The sequence below is a fragment of the Panthera uncia genome, chromosome X (genome assembly GCF_023721935.1).
Source record: "Panthera uncia isolate 11264 chromosome X, Puncia_PCG_1.0, whole genome shotgun sequence".
NCBI classification, from domain to species: domain Eukaryota; kingdom Metazoa; phylum Chordata; class Mammalia; order Carnivora; family Felidae; genus Panthera; species Panthera uncia.
The window spans coordinates 114,851,273-114,860,669 of record NC_064817.1 but is presented as its reverse complement, the minus strand read 5'-3'; positions in this window follow the sequence as shown (position 1 = coordinate 114,860,669).

Below are 9,397 nucleotides of genomic sequence, written 5' to 3'. Positions count from 1 at the left end.
GACAGGGGGCCCATTTTAGGCCAGGGCACAGGGGCCATGCCTGGCCCACGGATGTCACAGGAAGCTATCGTGAATTTGCCTTAGCCTCAAAAATGATAGTGGTTAAGAGCGATCGTGTCTAGTCACCCTCGACGGGCCACATACCTGTTACCTGATGGTCCTGGGCAACCTCACGTTCTGGTTTCCTCATCTGTGAACCAGGAAAGTATGAGCGTTTGCCACACAAGACCGTGAGGATTACCCAAGTAAACACGTGCCCTGCACAGAGGGTGCCCTCGACAGTTGCCAGCCCTTATTAGCCGAGAACCTGACAGTGCAATCCGTTTCCGCACCTCCGGAAGGAGAGTAGTTGTAATTAATGAATGTCGCCACGATTTCTATTTAGAAGAACTTCTGAACTTGAGCGTTGCTCGCAAGAGAGCAAACGGCCTCCCCTAAAAGGGCAAACATCTTGCCATCGGTGCAGTGCGGACAGCAGGTGGGCACGGCCCTCACGGGCCCCCACGGGCCCCCCCGGGAGCCGACGGCCGAGTGACGCTCGGGCGGAGTCACCGGCGGTGTGTGCGGCTGGTGCTGGGGTCATGGTCAGCTGGGTCGGGGTGAGGATCCGGTGAACTAACGCAAGCCAGAGCACCCAGTGCGGCGCCTGGCTGTTGGGAAAGTGAGGCTCAGAGACGTTAAGTAGCTTGTCCCCAATCACAAGGATAGCAAATACTAGAGCTAAGGTTTGAACCCGGTTGGTCTGAATCCTCACGTTGCCCTCCTAGCCGTGTCGCCCCACGACCTTGCAGCTGGGGCCCTTCAGGTGGGTTTAGCCTCTCATCCTCAGGCTCTTCGTGTTTAAACTGTGAGAGTTCAAGGTAGGGCTGCGGAGGATGGTTAGGAGAATTAAATGAGATACGGAAAACAGAATTGTGCCCGGCCGGTAGGAGGCGCCCGATAAGCGTCCGCGAGTGTTCAGTGACTGTGATGACGTTTGCCCGAGGAGCTTTCACTTTAAAACTCGTCTCCCGGAATGTCTCACGCGAATGAGGTCGTAACTCAGGAGAGGAAAATTGGGGCCAGGCCGGGCTGGACTCCAGCCCTGGGTTCATTTGATTATCCACCTCAGCGAACGTCAATTCCGTTCTTTTGTTACTCGTTTAAAAGTTTGGTTTTTTTTAATCTTGATTTTTGAGAGAGATAGAGTGTGAGCAGGGGAGGGGCAGAGAGAGGGAGGCACAGAATCCGCGGCAGGCTCCAGGCCCCGAGCTGTCAGCACGGAGCCCGAAGCAGGGCTTGATCTCACAAACCGTGAGATCATGACTGAGCCAAGATCAAGAGTCAGACACTTAATTAATTGACTGAGCCACCCAGATGCCCCTAAATATGAGTTTTTAAATTAAATGTTCTTCCTCAAAGAATCAAACGTTCCCAAATCACATAGGCACGGTTAATGGAACAAGTGTGTTTTCTCAGTGGGAACGGACCTAGGTAGGTGAACCAACCAGAAAGTTCATTCTAGGGACAATGTTTTAAAATATCACTAATAATGATACTGGAATTGAATTCTTGTTTTATTTTTATTTTTATTTTTTAAATAATTCATAGCTTAAAAAATTAATGTTTATTTATTTTGGAGAGAGAGAGAGAGACAGAGCGTGAGCAGGGAAGGGCAGAGAGAGAGGGAGACACAGAGTCCGAAGCAGGCTCCGGGATCTGAGCCGTCAGCACAGGGCCCGACGCAGGGGCTCGAACTCACGGACCGCGAGATCGTGACCTGAGCCGAAGCCGGACGCTCAACGGCCGGAGCCACCCAGGTGGGTGGCCGTTTTGTTACTTGCTTAAAAACCTTAGACTCATCCTGGACGCCTTCCTTTCTCTTCTACCTCACTTCCACTCGGTCAGGGAATTCCTCTGGCTCTGCTTCCAAAAGAAATCTGTGATCTGACCCCTTTACATCACCTCCACCACCACTATCCTGGCCCTTCGGAGGTACAGGTCACCGTCACTGCTGACCGGGGTTTCCAGAAGAGCCTGCTAACCGCTCTCCCTGCTCAACTGCCCTTGCCCCTCCCCCCCCCCTTCGGTCTGTTCTCGACCCAAAAAGTCACAGTGCCCCTGTTAAAACCTGTGTCGAGGCAGGTCCCTCTTTCGGCGCCCGGATGAAGGGATCTACCGCCGTGTAACAAAGCACTGCCAGCACAGCGGCTCGAACAACATCCATTCATTATTCCACAGCCTCAGTGAGTCAGAACTCGGGACTCTGCTCACCTATGTTCCCCGCTCAGGGCCTCGCTGGGCTGCGGTCAAGGTGTTGGCTGGCCTGTGCTCCTATCCGGAAGCTCAGCTCGACGAGGGTCCGCCTCCAAGCCCCCCTCAGGACATTGCCGACATGTGTCCCCCTGCAGCTACAGAATGCACTGCCGGCCCAGAGCCCAACGTGGGGCTCGAACCCATAAACTGTGAGATCGTGAGCTGAGCCAAAATCAAGAGTCCGGACACTTAACCCACTGAGCCGCCCAGGCGCCCCTTCTAAATACTTCTTTAGAAAGCTCACCTGATTAGGTCAGGGCCACCAAGGATGATGCCCCTTTTAATTACCTCAAAGTAAAGCTTATCAGGGGCCTTAATTACATCTGCAGAAGTCCCTTCACCTTTTTCGCGTCACGTAATCTAATCACTGGAGTGACAGCCAGCACGTTCACGTGTTCTGACCACACTCAAGAGGAGGAGGAGAGGACGGGGTGACTGGGTGGCTCAGTCGGTTAAGCGTCCGACTTCGGCTCAGGTCACGATCTCGCAGTTTGTGAGTTCGGACCCTGCGCTGGGCTCTGGGCTGACAGCTCGGAGCCTGGAGCCTGCTTCCGATTCTATGTGTGTGTCTCTCTCTCCTCTCCCTTCCCTGCTCATGCTGTCTTTCCCTCTCTTTCTCAAAAATAAATAAACCTTTAAAAAAAAAAAAAAGAGGAGGAAGAAACAGTGGGGGCTATCTTAGAATTCCGACTTCCACACCTCGTTTAAACCTTTGATCAAATGATGCCTATTTTGGTCATACCATTTAATATTGTAACCCACCCCCTACCATGACTCTTACCCTACTCTACTCTTTTTTTTTTTTTTAACATTTATTTATTTTTGAGACAGAGAGAGACAGAGCATGAATAGGGGAGGGTCAGAGAAGGAGACACAGAATCTGAAATAGGCTGAAGGCTCCGAGCTGTCAGCACAGAGCCCGACGCGGGGCTCGAACTCACAATCTTCGAGATCATGACCTGAGCCGAAGTCGGCCGCTTAACTGACTGAGCCACCCAGGCGCCCCAACCGTACTCTACTCTTTAAAAAAAAATAAATTCTATTCTTTAGAATAGTTTTAAGTTTACAGCAAAATTACAAAGATAGTACAGAGTTGCCATCTAGTCCACATTTAGTTCCCCTATTATTAACATCTTATAGTTTTATGGTGCATTTGTTACAATTAATGAACCAATATGGATATATTATTATTATTACTATTATTAACCAAGGTCCACACTATTCAGATTGCTGCATTTTTACCCCTAAAATTCTTTTTACAGCCCAGGATCCCATCCAGAATAATGGATTATATTTACTTGTCATGCCTACTTAGTCTTCTCTGGACCGTGCCAGTCTCTCAGACTTAAATGGGAATCGTGGTGAGTTGTTGAAGCCTGAAAGTGGACAAGCTTGAGAGTGAGACACTCACAGGGCAGCAGTCTTCGGTAGGGCCTCACCCTTCGGCGGTGAAACCCACCGGGTTATTACACAAAAGGGCCAAGAAAGATCCTGGCTGGACCTGGCAGGAGAAGAGTAATCATTGTGAAATCCTCCAGACCATTCTCTGTAAGAAGTCCAACTATACAGGGGAAAGACTTTGCCAGAACCTTATTCCATTTGTGGAAGGACATCCAGCTGCCTCTAGTCTTCCTGGCTAACCTAAGGGTAGAAAACAAAAGATTTTCTAAAAATTGTGAAGATCACAGTCTAGGAGGGGCCAAAGCAACCAGGAGAAGAGAGTGACATGAGGTTGGACCTGCCCTCAATCTTTCTCAGATAGTGTTAAGAAAGCACCAGGAGAAAAAAAAAAAGAAAAAGGTGGAGGCCTGCTTTGAGACTCAACTTGTTTCAAGGACGTTCTTCAGGAAGTAGAAGAGAGAGCTGTGTGTGTGGGTGTGGCTTTTCAATGCACAGCAACCCTTCCCAATGGTAAACGTGGCCAGACTGCCATTGTTGAAATTGACTTATTCTCGTTCATATTGTGTCCTTTCCAGTAAGCGTAGAAAGGGGTTGAAGAGAGTGACAGCAGTTGAATCCTACTTGTAATGGGCACTGACTGCCGTGGCAGGTATAATCTCACTGTGTGGGGAGAGAGGGCACGTGGGCGGGATGGGCAGGCTGGGAAAGACTGTCAAAAAGAAGTAATGCCTTAGCATAGTCTTCAAGACCGAGTAGGAACTAGGTAAAGAAGGGGAAGGGGGAAGGAGTGCATTCTGAGCAAAGCAAGAATCATGAATGTAAGCCTAGAGGCAAGAGAGAAAAGAGCCTATTTTGGGGGGTTGTAAGAAACTGAACATGAGTGTTTATGAAGGAGCAACAATGTTCATGAACACTGAGTGTTATGAAGGAAGTGCACACAGTCAGAAAATGAAGCTGGAGAGGGAGGCGGGGGTCAGATCATACAAAGCATTGTGTCCATGGCTAGGGAACTCATTTTTTCTTTTTTTAAAAAATTTTTCAACGTTTATTTATTTTTGAAAGAGAGAGGCAGCGTGAGGGGGTGGGGGGAAGGGAAGAGAAAGAGGGAGACCCAGAATCTGATACAGGCTCCAGGCTCCGAGCTGTCAGCACAGAACCTGACACGGGGCTCAAACTCACAAACTGCGAGATCATGACCTGAGCCGAGGTGGGACTTAACCACTTGAGCCACCCAAGTGCCCCTTGTTTTTTATTCTAAAAACAAAGCCATTGAACGGTAATGGTGCCATCAGATTTTTTATATTAGGAAGATGATTGTGGCTGCTGCGTGGAAAATGCGTTGTAGGTGGTGGCGGGGTGTGAGTGACAAGGAACATCAAGGACGTCAAATGGGAGTCCCAGGCCCTAGCATTAATGTAGGTTATTTATGATCGATCACGCCCTGAACTTAAGGGTGGCAGCGAGGAAGTACAAGAATAGAGAAACATTAGAGAGATAATTAAGGAGTACAATCTGCTGGTATTGGTGATTGATTGGATGGGGCATGGAAAGGGGAGAAGAGGAACTCGAAGATGACCCCAAGAATCTGGTGGGGATATACTTTTTGTCCTGTACCAAGAGTGAGTGCATTGGGAAAATAGTGTCTACATTTCCTTTCCGGAGCTTCTCAAAGGTTTTATGCAGTGAAGGTAATTGTTTAAGGATATCATCTGTCTTAATTAGAGCATTCAGAATGTGAAATCTTTGAATGATCCTGAATTTCTGGTGAGGAATGCCAAACACATGCAATTGTAACAACTTGTAGAAATAAAAAAAAAAAAAAAAGAAAGAAAGCTATTTTACTAATGTCCACTCCAGTTGTCGATCAGGAAGTTTTTAGTTCAAGCAGCAACTAGTTATAGGAGTTTAACTGTAGACAGAATGGTAAGCTGAGGATCGTTCGTTGTTTGTCCCTTGCCAGGTTCTGTCCTTGTTATTGACAAATCAATTATAGACAAACTGAGTTTGTAACTTTTCAGTTGGACAACTTGAAAAAAATAGGAAGCGTTTACTGCCCTGTAGTATTTACCTGATTGAGTTATTTTTAAATTGCACCGTGAGAGTATTGCCATATACTGAAAGCTGACACATCATCTTAGAAGGGATGAAGTTTGATTGTGAAATTGGACATGAACTTATCCGGCAAGAACACAACTCCTGAAGTGTTCTTGCCTAAAAAATTTCTTTTCATATAAACTTATGAGAATGTCAGAGATGACATTTTAAAGGTCAACCAGTCCAGCCCACTTTTAGGCATAGATGAAACTAAGACCTACGGAGAAGTGGTTAAGGAACCTGCCTATGGTCACAGGGCACCTTTGGAACTGAGTCAAGACGCAGTCGTTAATTTTCAACCATCAGGTCCAATGCTCATCAGACCGTCTTGCACCCTTATGTATGACTGGCTTCCAAATGCATATAGCTACTGTTATTAATAAACAATAATAATTATGAATGCATTTGAAAGTATTACTAAACTCAGGGGAAGTTTATAAAACTTTATAAAAATCAATGAATTTTTCCCCCAATCGACAAACAATAAGATTACCACTTCCCTCATGTGGAGGTCAATATAACCAAGGAAGAAGCCATTGATAAGATGTTCTCACGCTCAAAAAAAAAATTTGGAACCTTCTTGTTGTGGGTTGAATCCTGTCCCCCGAAAAGATATGTTGAAGCCCTACTCCCCAACACGTGTGACTTTATTTGAAAATACGGCCTTACAGATGTTACCACGTTAAGATGAGCCCATACTTGATTAGGGTCGGTCCTGATCCACTAAGACCGATGTCCCCACATGAAGAGAAGAGAGACACAGGGAGAATGCTATGTGATGACAGAGGCAGAGATTGGATCCACACATCTATCCATCAAGAAATGCCACGGATTGCTGGTAGGCACCAGAAACTATGAGAAAAGCATGGAACAGATACTCCCCCAAAGCCTTCAGAGAAAGCATGGCCCTTCTGACACCTTGATTCAGACCTTTAGCCTCTAGAACTGTGTAACAATGAATTGTTGGTGCTTTAAGCCACCCAGTTGGTGGTGATTTGTTACAGCAGCCTCAACGGGCGAATACGCTTGGTTTCCACTGAGGGCGGCCAACAGGCTATGGAAGACACCTGTCGAGGTGGAATGTTATCATCATGTGCTATTTATTTGCCTGGCTTCTTCCCCTTCATCCCTAGATATGCTGCCACTTTCAGCTGAGAGCACAGTGCTTCTCTGTCACCTGTACTATGCAGTGAATGGATTTTAACTGAGGTCATGTCTCCTGTCCTCTTGTACTCTTCACCCCTCCCTGCTTCCGTCTGCAGGGATGGAGGTCTTCCGCACTGCACTCGTAGGTTAGACTTGTTGTAGAGGATGAAAGTGTGTGGGGTAAAGCGATGATGGCTCTTATGAGCTCTCCCATGCTTTCACTTAAGGAAAAAAACAACCTCAGTTTGCTTTTATTGAAAACATTAAGGGTTATTTCCTCGCTGGTCCTCCACCTCCAAATGGAAACCTACGCATGTATCCTTTTATCTGAATCCTAACTAGAAATTTGGCTCCTTTTTGCCGCACCAGGCAAAGATGAAAAGCGGAAGTCAATATCTAGGAAAGATAACAGAGAACCACGAAGTATGGCATTTCGGCCGCACAAAATACACGCAATCGCTCCCCCTGGCAATTCTGTCCCAATTAGACACACAAGTGACCTCCATGCTTTACTGTCCAATGTACTCAAGTGCAGGGCTTCCCAGGTATTAATGTGACACTGGCTTTGAATCTTGTTCTTTCAACAGCATCATGCTCTGGCATTGAACTTTGGGGTTGGGAGGGATATCAGAAGACAGTGAGCTCAGGGGGGTCTGGGGAAGCACTGAGACTCACACAAGTTCACAGAACTAATTGATGGTAGAGTCAAACCTGGACCACGGGCCTCCTGTGCCCCAGCCTGGCATCATTTCAGCCAAACGTCTGTTCTTTTTAGATGAGATTTAGTTTTCTTTCAGGAGGTGTTATTTCTCTCCTCCTCTTCCAGGCAAGTGTAGTGTAGTGCAAGGTCTGATCTCTGAAGGTGAAGGACAGAACTTTCCTGTAGGGTCGTCTTCAGTGCTTTCTTATTTCAGCTAAAACTGCGATAGTTTGCCCTCCCACCAACAGAATCGAATCGAATCGAATAGAATAAAATGGAATGGAATAGAAGCTTCAGATAATGAGCTCATTCAAAATAAACAATGGTAATTTCTTAGTTTTGACCATCGCACTATGGCTATGCAAGATGGTAACATTATGGAAATCTGGGTAAGGGATATAAAGGAACTCTATACTATTTTTGCAACTTTCCTGCATGTCTAAATTTAGTTCAGATGAAAAAGGTTTAAAAAATTGAATAAGCAGGATTTTGAAATATACCGATGGCTTTCCTACCTAACCTTTTCCTGAAAGTGTGTGTGTGTGTGTGTGTGTGTGTATGTATGTGTTCCCCAGAACATTCTTTACAAATTCTGACCTTATACTGCTGCAATGGAGTAAGCTTGATAAGTTCCTCTTATCATCTTGTGAAAATTACATTTTGTTAATAGCCATTAACCATCATATGATAGACTATGCACTCAGTAGCTATAATGTGCACGTAGTACAGCAATGGGAAAGAAACCAAGAGTACTCTTGGGGGCAATGCGATGATTGGCTAATCCTCTGTTGGAAAAGCTATAGCGCTCCACTTCTCCCAGGGGAGATAATGCAGTGAGTATCAACTGGCATCGGAAACTGGTAGCTACTCCTCTGCAAGCCCATTTCTACATTTCAAATCCATGTAATTGTTTCAGAAGCCCAGATGTATTCAATGTTATCTCTCGCAATTGCCCGGAATGGGTCTTACAATGCATTTATATTCATCAATTAACTGTCGAGTGCCTACTGTTTGGAAGGCATCGTTCTGGTTGGAAAGACAGACAAGTAGGGAGATAAACATTATATAGTTTGATAAGGGCTATGGTGGGGGGAGTCACATGGTTCTATCAATGCACAGAGGATTAGTACTTCTAATTTGGCCTTTGGAGTGGAGATGCCACGGAGGACTTCCTGAAGGAGGGACTACCTGGGGCTGATTCTTTAAGGAAGGTGTGAGGTAGCCAAGCACAGAAGGCAAAGACCATAGAGAAGCACTATAACCAGAGACAGGAATATGAGCACAATTATAAGGACAGTTTGGCGTGTGTGGGCGAGCAGTCCGTTAGAGTTGGGTCATAAGGTGTGCGTGTGTGCGGGGAGAGTGCTGGGGGACAGGGCAGTGGCGTGGACTGACTTTTGTCTCAGAGGCTCACTCTGGCTGTGGAATGGAAAGTGGATCACGGCTAAACTAGAATGGAAAGAGAACCTACTGAGGAGGCTGTTGCGGCAGACCAGGCGAGAGAGGACGGCGGCTCGGAGAAGGATGGTGGCAATGGGGGTGGTGAAATAGACCCGCTACAATCATATTTAAGGGGTGAATTTAGAAGTATGCGGCGCGTCATTGAATGTGGGGTTTTACCAAGAGTCAATAAAAGATGATGTCCCGACTTTTGCTTTTCCACATGAGTGAGCTATAGCTTCAACTTCTTTCTGAGTACTTCCTTCCCTTCGTTGTCTTAACTGAAACCTGGCTTTCCTAAGGGCACTACTTTCCTTGGGC